This window comes from Rhineura floridana, chromosome 16, assembly GCF_030035675.1.
Source record: "Rhineura floridana isolate rRhiFlo1 chromosome 16, rRhiFlo1.hap2, whole genome shotgun sequence".
NCBI classification, from domain to species: domain Eukaryota; kingdom Metazoa; phylum Chordata; class Lepidosauria; order Squamata; family Rhineuridae; genus Rhineura; species Rhineura floridana.
This window is the reverse complement of record NC_084495.1, coordinates 11,641,695-11,656,707: the sequence shown is the minus strand read 5'-3', so window position 1 is coordinate 11,656,707 and position 15,013 is coordinate 11,641,695. Positions and strand designations below refer to the sequence as shown.

At 42.5% G+C, this 15,013-nt stretch overlaps 1 long non-coding RNA gene across 1 annotated transcript; it reads right to left on the bottom strand.

The window, feature by feature from the left end:
• Window positions 1-264: 264 nt before the first annotated feature.
• On the bottom strand, window positions 265-14,793 carry LOC133371454 (uncharacterized). The gene is made up of 3 exons (XR_009759321.1): window positions 14,602-14,793; window positions 5,778-6,039; window positions 265-1,338 (listed from the first exon to the last, which is right to left on the bottom strand). It is a non-coding gene; the product is annotated as an uncharacterized LOC133371454 (long non-coding RNA).
• Window positions 14,794-15,013: the final 220 nt, after the last annotated feature.

The following is a 15,013-nucleotide window of genomic DNA, read 5'->3' as shown; positions in this document are numbered from 1 at the left end:
GACAATCTGAGAACTGAAACACAACCATCCTTTGTAATCTGCACTTATTAAGATTTTGCAATGCTGTTCGCCAACCAAACAACGTTTACAAAAATGCATGTTAGGGGAAAGTGCGCATAAAAATGAATATATGAGTGAAAATAACATACAAAAATGCATTCTATGACAAAAAATTGCTTGCAAAAATGTGTACATTGGCCAAAACTGCCTGCAAAAATGTGTTTATTAGGAGAAATACGCGCTAAAATTCTGGAGGATTTTCATGAGGATTTAAAAATAAATAAATCACAAATTGCTGCAGAAATGTGGAAAATTGAATTTAAGATTGGAAAAATGAGAAACTGGGAGAACCAAAATGGACAGAAGCCCACCCTACCCCAGTATAACTGAAGTATCATTGAGCCTTTCCAGATGACCTGTTTATTGAGCATTCATACTGATTTGCTTCCACCGAGCCGGCAGGTAGGTTATGTCCTGTCTTCATGGAGCATTTGTTCTGATTTATTTGTGGGGAGGTTGCATGGCAATGAACATTAACCTTGATTTGCTTATGCGGCGTTTATACACCTTCCCGTTATCATTTGGTCATTCCACATTACTCAATGCACTTCCTCGTCACTTTCTTAACCGCAAAAAAGTCTGTGTTTTTTAAGTGGATTCGTTCTGCCAGGTGGCAGAGTGTTCTTTTTGATTTTGCTTGCACAAAGCTTGTGCAGAGGTTGTACGGTTCCTGCTTTTCACTGAGCAGTCGTCCTGATCTCTCTGTGTGTGTGCAAAGGTTATATGTCTTCCCAACGATCGATCATTATCCCCCATTTTGGGTGCATCTCTCCCCATCATTTTCCTAACTACAAAACCTCAGGTTTCTTTTTTCCAAAAAGTGCATTTGTTGCAACAGACCCCCTTCATCCACTTAAGTGATGAATCCCCCATGCAAAATACTGACAGCCTGGAGGTGCCAATTCACTGGGCCCTCTAGCGTCCAGATACTTTCTGCGGTCTTGTTTTCCTTCCGGAGAAGCTGTTTATTGAATGCTGTTGCGTTCCTGTACCTCTGGAATGACAGGAATTTGAGGTGGAACAGTGCAAAGGTCAGAGTCCCTGTAGGACAATATACACTCAGGGCTGCAGTAAACAGGTTGATGGCGCAAGAGGACACTTCCAGATAGTCACTTACTTTGAATTCATATAGAATAATGAAGCCTGAAACTGTGAGCCTCCGTCTTCCACACTTCACAACCTCCACTATAGGAATGACCCTCTTCGGCACATAACTAGATTGGAGACAACCCATGTCTTCACCTTGACATTTTGCTCTCCTTTCCAAACATCTCGGCCCTGTTTAGGGATGGAAAGATCTGTCAGCTTGGGCTCTCTGTTTTTCATTTTTCCCATAATAAAATTAGTTCTTCTCATTTCTGTAGCAATTTGTGATTTTTAAAAAAATCCTCATGAGAATTATTCAGCATTTTAGTGAGCATTTCTCTTAATAAACACATTTTTGGCAGGCAGTTTTGACAAATGGATACATTTTTGCAAACAGGTTCTCATCGTATAATGCATTGTTGTATATTATTTTCACTCAGATGTTCATTTTTATGCACACTTTCCCCCAATGTATGCATTTTTGTAAACATTGCTTGGTTGGTGAACTGCATTGCAAATTGTAAATTTCGAAGGATGGCTGTGTTTTGGTTCTGAGATTGTTTCGGAGAGTGTAAATTTGATAGATTTGGCTTGAAATGCTTTAAAAGAAGATTAGACAAATTCATGGAGGACAGGGCTATCAGTGGCTACTAGCCATGATGGCTGTGCTCTGCCACCCTAGACAGAGGCAGCATGCTTCTGAAAACCAGTTGCCGGAAGCCTCAGGAGGGGAGAGTGTTCTTGCACTTGGGTCCTGGTTGCGGGCTTCCCCCGGGCACCTGGTTGGCCACTGTGAGAACAGGATGCTGGACTAGATGGGCCACTGGCCTGATCCAGCAGGCTCTTCTTATGTTCTTAATTTCTTGCCCATCCATAGTTCTGTTTAAAGGAAGCACTGGGAGCAAGTAGAGATGGGGGAGAGATTTGATTCAGTTTGCACTGAGAAAGGCAAACCTACCTGATTTGCACTTTCTGAAACATTACATGAGTGGGGGGGAAAAGCCATCCTATAAAATTTGTACTTCTTTGAATTTTGCAGCGCTGTTCTACTTCCAAGTAACATGAACAAAAATGGTTTTGTGTGTGCGCGCATGTGTGTGTATGTATGTGTATGTATATATATATATATATATATATATATATATATATAGTGCACTCCATTAGGGAAAATTGCTTTGCAAAATGTATATATTATTAAACAGAAAGGAATACAAATTGTGTATATGAGGAGAAATTTGCACTAAACTGATGGATTTTCATTAGGACTTTTTAAAAAAATCACAAACTGATATGGAAAGGTGGATAATGGAACTTCAGACTGAAAAAAATGAGAAACTGATGAAAACTTGAAATTGACAGGTTTGCCCATCCTCAATAACGGGATACGGAACATCCTGGGGTAAAAATTGCACCTGCTCTCTCTCTCTCTCTTACACAAACACACACACTCAATGTATAGTCTCCTTGATGTTCCAGAACTCCCCTCAAATTTCATATGACAAACCTTGAGGAACTCATTTTGGGGACAAACCAGACGTGATAGGTTTGTAAATACCCTCCCTGCTCACATATAAGCAGGAATAGGATCTCACAAGGAATACAAGGAGTGTGTGTGCATGCGTGTGTGTGTGTGCGCGCATGTGCAGAAGGCTCTAGTTATCCCAACCATTAGCCATGGTGGTTGGGGCTGATGGCACTTAGCGTCCGGCAGCGTCCTGGGGGGCCAGAGGTTCTTCACCTCTGCTCTAAACCCTCTGGACATCTGGAGATGCCTTTCTGAACTGACAGTAGTTCCAAGATTCTCTCTCTTTCCCATCCCCACCCCCTGCTTTCTGGCTCTGTGATGTAAATCTTATGCCTGCTCGCGCTTGGGGCAGTATTCATCAAACACGTCCCGTCGATGCCAGGATTGCCACTAGTGCAATCAGACTTTCCCCCCTCTCCTCCCCCCAAGCACCCTGGGCCAGCGGAGGCTGCTCCATTAGGGCGAAGGGGGCACTGCCCTACCAAACTCAGGCTGCCCTTCCCAGCCCCCACCCACTTACCTTCTTACATGCAGGCAGTAGAAACAGTGACATTGCCTCTCAACTGCCTCCTCCTCGGACTCAGTGTTGCCCTCACAGAACTTGGCAGAGAGGAGGAAGAGGGTGCATGCAGTCAAAACTAGGATGAGTTGGCTCTGCCTGTCATTGGTGCTGGCTCTGACTACTGTTGGGTGCTCTGCCTTCTGCCCTGTCAGTCTCAACAGGCACCAGGTAGGGATGGAAAGTTCTGTCCATTTTTGTTCTCTCATTTTCTTATCTTTCTGATCTTAAATTCAGTTCTCTGAATTTCTGCAGCAATTTGCGAATTTTTTTTTAAAAAAAACTCCCGATGAAAATTCTCCAGCATTTTAGTGCTAATTTCTCCTAATTAACCCATTTTTTAAAGTTTTGACCAATGTTACACATTTTTTGCAAGCAATTTCTCATCACCTAATGCATTTTTGCATGTTCTTTTCAGGCATATATTCATATTTTTATGCACACTTTCCCCTAACATGCACTTTTGTAAACGTTGCTTGGTTGGCAAACTGCATAAAAAAAATCTGAATTAAGTGCAAATTTTGAAGGATGGCTGTGATTTGGTTCTCATGTTGTTTTGGAAAGTGCGAATTTGATAGATTCACCTTTACATGCAAACTGAATACAAATACTCGCCCTTCCCTAGCATAGCCACCACCATCCTGTGTCCTCCTCAAATCTGCTCCAAAGAGTTGGGGGAACTCCTAGAACAGATTTAGGGGGCAAACGGGGGGGAAGGCAGGGGGAGGCATCCCATTGTGTGCTAAAAATAATCCTTGTGCTGCCGGGACACTATGTTGGATACAAGCATTGTTATTTCTTCTCCACTAGCAGAGAATCCCAGCAGGGACACATGACTTTGTACCACTCTTCAGAGACGTTTATCTTTAACATTTTATGTACTTAAAACTGGAGCATGTATCGTTTGTGGGGCTATGAATCCTTTGCCACTCATGCATATGATGGAAAGTCCAGTTATAAACATAAAACACCAACAAAGACAAGATTTATATATTGCTTAATCAGAAATATCTCATTTATGTAATAGTGGAAAATGATCAATTTAAACATAGTGATAAAATCAGACTTTAAAAACAGCGGGCAATAAAATTATCAAAAAGTAAATAAAATCAACACTTTAAAAAACAAACATAACATAATAAATTATAGACAATCATAGAACTGGAAGTGATATTAAAGGTCATCAAGTCCAACCCGCCTGCTGATAATAGCATCCCTGATATGTGGTCATCCAGCCTCTGCTGAAAAATATCTTGTGAAGGATAGAAAACCACCTTCCAGGGCAGAGGATCTCCAGTTTTCATACAGGAGTCTGTTCCCAGCTCAACCTGGAGACACGCAGGATTGAACCTGGGACCTTGAGCAGCAGATGCTCTGCCATTGAGTTGCAGCCCTTCTCCAAACTCTCAAGTTTAGTCAAGATACATCATCTAAAAATAAAAATGTGCTTCATACTTTGGAAAGATCCCTGGTAGACAAGAAAAAATTGGTGTGTGTGTGTGTTAGGTCTGCTCCCCAACTTCTTGCAGACTCAGAGGAAAGAAACACAGACGCAGGGAGAAGCAGAGCTTGGAAAAGTTACTTTTTTGAACTACAACTCCCATCAGCCCTAGCCAGCATGGCCACTGGATTGGGCTGATGGGAGTTGTAGTTCAAAAAAAGTAACTTTTCCAAGCTCTGGAGAAGATAGAACCTCTCCTAGCAACCAGGAGAAGGGATCTGCAGGATTTATTTTTAAGGAACAGCATTCTGTTGATAATACAAAAAAAGTCAGAATGACAACATTCTCACTTTCTACAAGAATAGCAAGCAAAAGAAAGGATCATCTGTTTGCTTGCAACACTTGTTGGTGGATGGTACTATTAATCTGTTGTCAGGAACAATCCTGCCCTGCTGGGCGGGAGACAGGCTATGATCTAATAAGTTGTCTTCCAGTTTCTATGAGATTCTATGATTCCTTTGTGTAGAGAGATGGCTCTTTTTGTTGCAGAGACCATTGATAAATGGGGTAAATAAAGTTTTGTTTTTTTAAAAAACTCCTTGTTTTTCTAATTCTTCTTTTGCTGTACAGGGAACAGAAATATCTCAATATGCACGATCACAGCCAGCAACAAGAAAGGGCATTTTAATTTCTGCATCCCTACCCTGAGTTTTCAGTTTGGGCAAATTCTGAGCGAAGAGGGGAAAGTGGTTTTCTCCCCCACCCAGTGCCATCACGCTTGGCCTGGCTTTGCCCTGCGTAAAAACCTTGTATTCTGCAAAGCAGGGATAGGGAACCTGAGGCTCTCCAGACGTCCTTGGACCGCGAATCCCACCATCCCCGACTGTTGGCCACATTGGCTGGGGCTGAGGTGAAGTGGAGTGCACATGGAGGGCACTGAGTTCCCCATCACCCTGCTGTAAAGCGAGCTGCTCTGCTAATAAGATGTTTTAAAAATGCTTTGTTTTGAAGTTTTTTGTGTGTTTTATCGCTTGTTTGCTGCCCCAGGTTCCTTCTGGGAGGAAGGGCGGGATACAGATTTCATAAATAAATAAATAATAACTAACCAAAAGTCTCATGATCAGGAATGGGTTGCCAACTTTTCAACCCAGCCTTGCTCCTCTGTCTTGGTGCACACGTCCATCCTGCTCTTCCTTGCTGCTGCCGTTCTCCCTTCCCAGCAGTGCAGACAGGTAATTTAAGACCCTGAACTTACAGGTGGGCCCCTTTTAGACAGCCACGTGTATTATTTCAACTGTGAAGCACAACATTCATATTTCTCTTCTCCCCAACACCTCCAGCCAGCGCTTTACAAATGCTTCTGCATTCCTGATAGGTTAGAATAAAATAAAAACAAAAGACAGCTTGCCAATCCTGATTTTTTAACATAATAAATACTCTAAGGATGTGCAGTTTTGCATTTGACTCACAGCACCATCACTACAGGAATAAAATGGGCTTTGCTTCTGTTGGCCTGATGCTAAACATATTTATTTGGGGGTAAGCACCATTTTGATTTGGAAAAGGATCATTTATGAGAGGGAAAGAGCTACAGTTGAGTGGTAGAGTGTCTGCCTTACATGCAGAAGGTCCCGGGTTCAATCCCCGGCAACTCCAGGTGTGGCTGGGAAAGACTTCCTGTCTGAAACCATGGAGAAGCCACTGCCAGTCAGTGTAGACAATGCTGAGCTAGATGGACTAATGGCCTGGCTCAGTATAAGGCAGCTCTCGATGTTCCCATTAAAGAAAAAAATAATAAGATGTGCATCTGTAAGTGTGCACATGCCTGGCCAGTCACCACAACTATAAAACATTTTATTAAAATAAGATGCTGCGGCAACCAGCATCGAGCCTGGTGGATCCCCGGATTGACCCTATTGACCTAGGAGTCAACACCAGGCCTGTTTGCTGCTGCCTCTATAATCTGCCACTTTCTAGATTGTCATTTGGGGGCTGCCTGTGATGTGGGGTCCTAGTCTTTCACTCCGAGGCTACGCTCCATCTGTACCATTCTCCTACCCTCTCACTGTCTTATCTCCCCCCCCCAGTCAAAGTTTAGACTGAAAACTCCAACTGAATGAAAGTGACGTTGTGTTTGTTTTTATGCCCCTCCGTAAAGTGTTCTGTACCTTTGTGGTGTAAGAAAGAAGAACAATTAATCATCATCATTTGAGCAGTACACAAAAGTAGAAAATTTAAGAATTAGGAATTAGAGTCCAGGAAAACATGGATAAACATATACGTCTTAATTAGGGTTGCAAGGTCAGAAGCATCCCAAACCCTAAGATTTCAGGGGCGGGCCCTAGTGATATCACAGGGGCATGCCCTAGTGATGTCATTAAGCACAATACTCTAAGTATCAATCACAGTTGCTTGGAGCATTCAATTAAAACATTTTTTCTCTGATTGGAAATTAAGATAGAAATCTTAGCTAAAAGATGGAGCCTGGGTAGGGTACATTTAATCTAGTCTACTTGCTTTTGGCAAGAAAGGTTTAAGTCCCTTCAGGCCAGGCCAGTCACCAGAAGGCCACTGTAGGAAAAAAGGAGCCTAGCGTTGTAGAGATGTTAGATGGGAGCACTTGGGAGTAAAGATTGATGCCCCTGAAGGCTACAATTCTAAACACACTTACTAAGGGATGAAGGCCCTTAGAACTCAACAGGACTTACTTCTGACTAGATATAGTTTGGATTGTGCTGCTGGTAAAGGTCGACTAGGGATCCTCTTCAAAAACATCCATATCCAAGCAGGGTTGGCAACCCCTGCCTGGAATGTCCTGCCCCATCTTTTAACGTGGCTGCTCCAAATTTCTTTACAGATTGACCCTTCACTTCAGAAAGAGGTCTGAGAAATGAGTAAGAGTAAGAAGATTCTCTACACTTTCTATCTACCCTGTGGGCTGCTATAAACTCACTCACAGCAGCTTGGGAACAACAATTGCAGCCACACTTCCAAATATGTAAATTCTATTTTACCACTACTGAGCAAGAAACAGTCATTCATCCAACAAGGTGCATCATCAATGGGTTTTAGGGGGTTGAGCTGAGTGCATGGAACCACTGCTGTTGCTTCTATGAATGTAAGGGAGTGAGGTGAAAGTTAAGTGAAATGCAAACAGAAAAGAAAAACAAAAGATGGGGATGCTTTCCTAAATGCAATACCATAACAACGACAACAAGATTCCTATGAGTCTGGCAGACAAGTCAGCATCCCACAACCAGTCAGGATTCATAACCAAAAACCAAAGCTAAAAAAATCCTGGCAGCCAGTCAGCCAAGGTCACAGAAATCCACATGCAGCACAACCTGACCTGGGGGCTACAGTTAATGCTGACATGAGTGAGATCCTATTAGCACATAATACTTCTGCTCTGAAATCTGCATTGGTTGCTGATTTGCTACCAGGCCAAGTTCAAGGTGTGATTTCCATATTATGGGTGCCACATAGTACTTGTTCTGCTCTTGTAAGAAATCAGTCCTTGAATGTGGCAGCACCTACACTTTGGAACTCCTTGCCTATTGACATTAGGCAGATGTCTCTTTCAGCACCTACTAAAACCATTTTTGTTTAGGCAAACCTATCCAGGCATATATAAGCTATTGTGTTTTACCTGTTTCATGGTTATTGGATTTTAAAGGGATTTATTTCTTAGTGTGAACTGCCTTGGTTTCCAGTCACCAACCCTACCTCACACAGTTGTTGGAAAGACTCCATATATACACACACACTGCAGATGTAAAAATACATACATCCCATATAATAGTTTGTTGTCAAACCAGTTGGTCATTGCAGAACATTTTTTTAAAATCAGTATTAGTTTCCTACATAATAAAAACTGTGATATCTAAGTAAGCCCTGCCTAATTGCTTTAAAAAATAGGATTGGAGAGGAAGAGAAAGATTTACAACACAAACACAATTCTTGGCTATGCTCACTCAAAAGTCCCATTAATTTACAACACAATCCTAACCATGTCTACTCAAAAGTAAGTCCTATTGAATTCAGTGGAGTTTACTCCAGGTATGTGGGATTAGCTTTGCAGCTTTACTCCCAGAAAAGCGAGTATTGGATTAAAGCTTCATATTGGAAAGGTTTTGAAAACACTGCCCTCTTCAACAGCCAGGGTTTGACTCCTGCACACAAGAGGGGAAAAACCTGACAGCTATATACTTACTCAATTTATCAGATTTTCAGATAAACAGGAAAAAACAACCATTTTCTGGCTTTGCAGTGAGGTCTAGGCTCCGCCTGGAGGTCAACAAATCACAACCCTGACTTCACTTATTGACTACAAACCTGAAAGGGAGGGGTTAGAGCAGTCAGCTAAGAGATCATTTCACGGAAGTTGGGGGGGCGGCTGACGTTTTGGTGTATATCTTGAGAACCAGACCACCTAGAAACTTAATTTTTTAAAATTAAAGCTAAGAGTCTTGAGATTAAGGTGACTCGCCCAGAAATCCAGAGAGGACCCCCAAAAGCTAGAGTATCAGCCCAAAAACTGGACGCCTGGTATCCCTAGCATAATAACAACAATAATAATCCTGTGAGAAGCTGTATTTGTTGCTGCAGATCAAAAAGTAGTGTGAGCACATATGCGTCATCAAAAAAGAGGAAATGCATCATAAACAAAGGGGACAAAAAAGGATGCCTAAAAACGTGTATATGCTAATTTATAGGTATAGATGCAAATTTCAGTTACTGCCACTTAAACAGAAACGCAACACATCTCACCATACATTTCATCTGTGACCAGGTGTCCTGTGCACCTGCTCAGTCTGCTGTCTGGGTGCTGATGGGCAACTTTAAGACCCCCTTCTTAGGATTCTTAACCTTTAAACCGGGCTCGGTCTGGACAATTCTTCAAACAGAGCCCTGATAGCCCTTCCTATTGGAGGAGTGTGCTCTATAAAGTAAGACACACTTTAGTTAAAGAGCACAGCATTGGTGGCCAGTTGAAAAGCTGGCAATTCTGGTAACCAATACTGGAGCTAGAAAAACAGAACCTCTTAGAAATTACTCCGCTCGATCTCTAAGTCATCCAGACCCTTGTGGTTCATTTTCTTCCCACTTATTTTTATTAGCCAGCTTGGACCATCAACATATCATATTCAGATAACTTCAGTTTCACCAGAGCTCCATTCTCTACAATAATTATTTTCCCTCAGGCAAAAGCATTCGATTCTCTGCAGTTCATATCACAGTTTCTAGCAATACAAAGCGAAACTATGCCCTCTACTGGTTCCTACAAGGCAGTTAGAAAAAGGAAAAGGTGGAAAATTGAATAAGGAAATGTACATTAAAAATGTTTAATTTTTAGTATTCTTGCTAACTGGACAAATGAAAGTCTATTTATTTAATTTATATCCCACCCTTCCTCCCAGAAGGAGTTGATGTTATTCACATCATTTGGTCTTGCATGGTTGTTCCCCACACCCTTTCCTTTGTTTGCAGAGCAATCCTCACTACAGAAAACTGGTGTAACTTGGGCCAGCGTACTGTATTTAGACTGGGTGTAAATTACCCTCGCTGGATCGTCACTTTGCAGTGGTGAGTGGGCTTGCGTGTTTCAGTGAACCCTGTGAGCGATGCCATTGGGAGTCATGTACTCCCAGCAGGGTCACCCATGGGGGTAAGGTCAAGGGAGAGGAACCAGACAAAGAACGATCCAAGAAAGTCCTCAATGGCAGAACAGGCGGAGGATAACAATGTGTACGTTACAACGGCTATGAAGGCAGATGAAGGCTGCAGGAGATAAAAGACTTTCAATCGTCGTGGTATCCATGCCATTGGATCAAAGCCTTTTTCTGTCAAGATTGTGTGTTAATCATCGTGCACCAATCTCCCCACATAAAACAAATTCACGTACAGGCATCTTCCAACTTGGAAGACAATCTTACTCGGTCATGAGTGATCGCCAACCAAATTACCCTTAATCCAAATTCCATTCAGGGGCCTCTGGGAGGGGCTACTCTGGCTCAGCCAGCAGGTCAGTGTGGACCAGTGTTTTGAGGATAGTTGCCTAACCAAGGTAAACAGGGTTTGGAATAGGGTTGCTGGTATCCGATTTTCAGCCGAGACTCCGGTTTTTGGGGGTCCTCTCCGGGTCTCCAGGTGACTCACCTTAATCTCTAGACTCTTAGCTTTCATTTTACAAGTAAAGTTTCGAGGTGGTCTGGTTCAAAAGATATAAACCAAAATGTCAGGCTCCCCCCCCCATTTCTCTTAGTACCGACTGCACTAATCCCTGTCCTTTCAGGTTTTTAGCCAATACGTGAAGTCAGGGTTGTGATTGACAAGACTTGTTGACCCCCAGACAATACCTAAATCCACAGTTTCCTTTTCCTGCTTGTCTCACATCAGGAATTTAGTAAAAATATAGCTTTCAGCAGCATAAAGAGTACTTTCTCTGTACAGGATTGGGACTTGCTTCTGAGTAAACATGCATAGGATTACACTACAACAGAAGATCACAGTAGGATCTTGGTAGATATAAAAGTGTACATGTAAGGTTTTTTTAATTACTTGCAAAAATGGTATAGTATACTTTTTATTTTTCAAATAATTTTTGAACAGAAGTTTTAAAAAGTGTACTTGCTGCAGTGTTATACTTTTTCTAATTAAGGAGTCAAACGAGTTTAAATTTTACTGGAATGTGCAAGAGGGCAGCTTATTTGTCTTATTCATAACCTGTCTTATTCATAACCTGCTTTCCAATATGAATTTTTTCTGGGAGTAAACCTGCAAAGCTAATTCCACATACCTGGGAGTTAACCCCACTGAATTCAATAGGACTTACTTTTGAGTAGACATGGTTAGGATTGTGCTGAAAATCAATGGGACTTTTGAGTAAACATAGAAAAGGATTGTGTTGTAAATATTTCTCTGCCCCTCCGATCCTTTTATTTTTTTAAAGCAGTTAGGCATGGCTTACTTAGGGTTCACTGCTTTTATTTGGCAGAAAACTAATACTTATTCAAAAAAAATTCTGCAGTGGCCAACTGGTTTTGACAATAAACTATTATATGGCTTGTATCTATTTTTACATCTCCAGTGTGTGTGTATATAGAATATTTCCAACAACCCTGTGAGGTAGGGATGGAAACGAAGGCAGCTCACAACAAGAAATTAAATCATTTCAAATCCAATAACAGTAAAACAAATATAAAATAGTTGCAAAACAGCTTAAAGTGGCCTGATTCTGAATTTTGGATTGGTTGAGTGAAGTTCCTTATCATTGAATTGCAGTCCTGTGCGTGCTTCCCTGTCTGAGTAAGCCCCATTGAATACATTGGAACTTGCTTCTGAGTAAATATGCATAGGATTGCACTATAAATATATTTACAGGTTGTGTAAATAATAAACATCTTTGACATTCATGCTTATATAAATATTTCTTCATACTATGTCTTGATATGTATCTGATTTCACACTATGGTTGTAAATTATTATTTACAAATTATTATTTCATCTACATTTTAAGTGTGTCCTTCCTTGGGGTGGTCATGGTCCCCCTCTGTTGTTTTCACCCTGAGGGGCAGATAAGGCTGACAGATGGTGCATAGCCCATGGTCAACCAGTATACTTTGTAGCTTATTTCCATTTTAAAATGTAATTAAAATGATTTATACATGGGCAAAGTTTATGAAGTAATGCAGATCCACATAATACATTTAAAGCACATACAACTCGCATTTAAAGCACATGACTTCCCCTAAAGAATCCTGGGAAGTGAAGTTTCCCCCTCACAATTGAATGTGCTTTAAATGCATAGTGTGGATCCACCCCAGTATGCTGTGCATTCATTAGTGAATTGAAAAGAACAATTTTAAAAGATACTTTTTTAAACAGGGCTGTAGCTCAGTGGTAGGGCACATGCTTTGCATGCAAAGGTCCAAAATCTCTGGAAGAGACTATTGCCCGGAATCCTGGAGAGCCAATGCTAGTCCATGTCATCAGTACAGAGCTAGAAGGTACCAAATGGCCTGACTTGGTACAAAAGAGGGAAGCGACCCAAGGGCCACAGTGACTCCTACATTTATTTATTTATTTTATTTACAACATTTATATACTGCTTTATTGTAAAAAACCTCAAATCAGCAACAAGTACAGATTTCAGAGCAGAGATGTTGTGTGCTGATAGGATCTCACTCATGTCAGCAATCGTGCCACAGCATTCTGCACTAACTTCAGCCCCTGGGTCAGGTTGTGCTGCATGGGGATTTCTGTGACCTTGGTTGACTGGCTGCCAGGATTTTTTTAGTTTTGGTTTTGGGTTATGAATCCTGACTGGTTGTGGGATGCTGAGTTGTCTGCCTGACCCATAGGAATCTTGTTGTGGCTGGTATGGTGTTGCATTTAGGAAATCTTCACTGTCTTGTTTTTCTTTTTCTCTTTGCATTTCAGTTACCTCTGACCTTATTGCCTTACATCCATAGAAGGAACAACAGTGGTTCCATGCACTCAGCTCAACCCCCTTGAAATGGAAATGGACTGCCTTCAAGTCGATTCCGACTTGTGGCGACCCTATGAATAGGGTTTTCATGGTAAGCGGCCTTCAGAGGTGGTTTACCATTGCCTTCCTCTGAGGCTAAGAGGCAGTGACTGGCCCAAGGTCACCCAGTGAGCTTCATGGCTGTATGTGGATTCAAATCTTGGTCTCCCAGGTCACAGTCCAACACCTTAACCGCTATACCACACTGGCTTAACTCCCTTAAACCCACTGAAGATGCACCTTGTTATTTGCATGATGGTTTGTTTCTTGCCCAATCGTGCTAAAAGAACATGCACATACTGGGAAGTGTGGCTTCAACTGCTGTTGTTCCCAATCTACTGCCTGTGAAAGTAGACCAAACCATGTGTGTTTTCTCTCTGTTAGTTATTACTCACTGGAATTGGCTTGGCTGTCAAAGTGAGTTTCTAGTAGCACACAGAGTAGGCAGGAAAGAGTAAAGAATCTTCTTAATTCTTACTCATTTCTCAGACCTCTCTCTGCAGTGAAGGGTCAAGTCTGTAAAGAAGTTTGGAGCAGCCATGTTAAAAGGCAGGCAGGCATTCCAGGCAGGGGGTTGCCAACCCTGCTTTGATATGCGTTGCAGATGATCTCTAGTCAAGCCTTACCAACAGCACAATCCTGACAATATCTAGTCAGAAGTAAGTCCTGTTGAGTTCTATGGGGCTTCATCCCTTAGTAAGTGTGTTTAGAATTGCAACCTTCAGGGGCATCCTAAAATAGTTTTGTGCCCCAAAATGCACCACAGGACATGGCCAGTAATGGCACATGTGGTGGGGCAGAGCCATCCTTCCAGCACCGCTGTCGCTTCTATTTAGCTACGCAGGGTGTGTTGGGAGTAAAGCCTCAATGCCTGTTACAAGTGATCTGTACCAGTTGGAGGAGGCAGAAAGGCAATCAGTTCTTCCCTCTGCTGAATCCTCCTCCTGTTTTTGCAGGCTTAGCTCCTCCCCTTCCTCCCTTCTCTTCCTGTCTTTGTAATGGCTCCCTGAGTACAAGCCACATGGCTGCTTCAGCATGTATGACTTCACCTCTTTGCAGTAACAATCCTTAAGTTTCTTTATTCTTTCAACTACCAGACTTTAACCAACCAATTATTTCTGCACTCTGCTGCAATATAGATCTATATCTATAGATAGATAGAGGAGGCAGAAAGGCAATCAGTTCTTCCCTTTGCTGTGTCATGGCCCCATCGGAGGACTCATCAGTCAAGGATGACTCGGGAGTAACAGCAGCAGACCCAGGAGCAGCAGACCCAGAAGGAGAAACAGAGGAAACTCCTGAGAACCCAGCTCCTTCTCCCCCTCAGCTGCAGAGCACCCCAGGGACAGCAGAGGCCCTGCAGCCAGACGCAGACAGTGAACAGGATACTCCCCCCTCACCTGCAGAACGTAGACAGCAGAAGGTCAGGCAGAAGAGAGGCAGGCCTGTCCACTTAAGGCCAAAACGCTAATGGCTCACACCTGCTGACAAACCTGCTCCTTAAAAGACAAACCTTGGCTGCAGCTTGTTGCTGACTACAACATCAGGCGTGGCTTTATGTGTTTCCAGATTCCCTGAACCTTATCTTGGACTGACCCCTTGGCAATTGAACCCGGACCTCTACTGGCCTCGCTTCTGGCTTGGCACGTAAGCTTCGAAAGGGCCTTGCCCTTATCATTCTTCATCCTCGTTAGCCTGGCAGATTTACAACCAAGCTGCCGGCTAAGGACTTTCCCGCCCTAGTAAATACCCAGGAATTCCCAGCCCCCGCCTGCACTGCTGTCTCGGTGCAGAGCTGACATGCTGATTCCT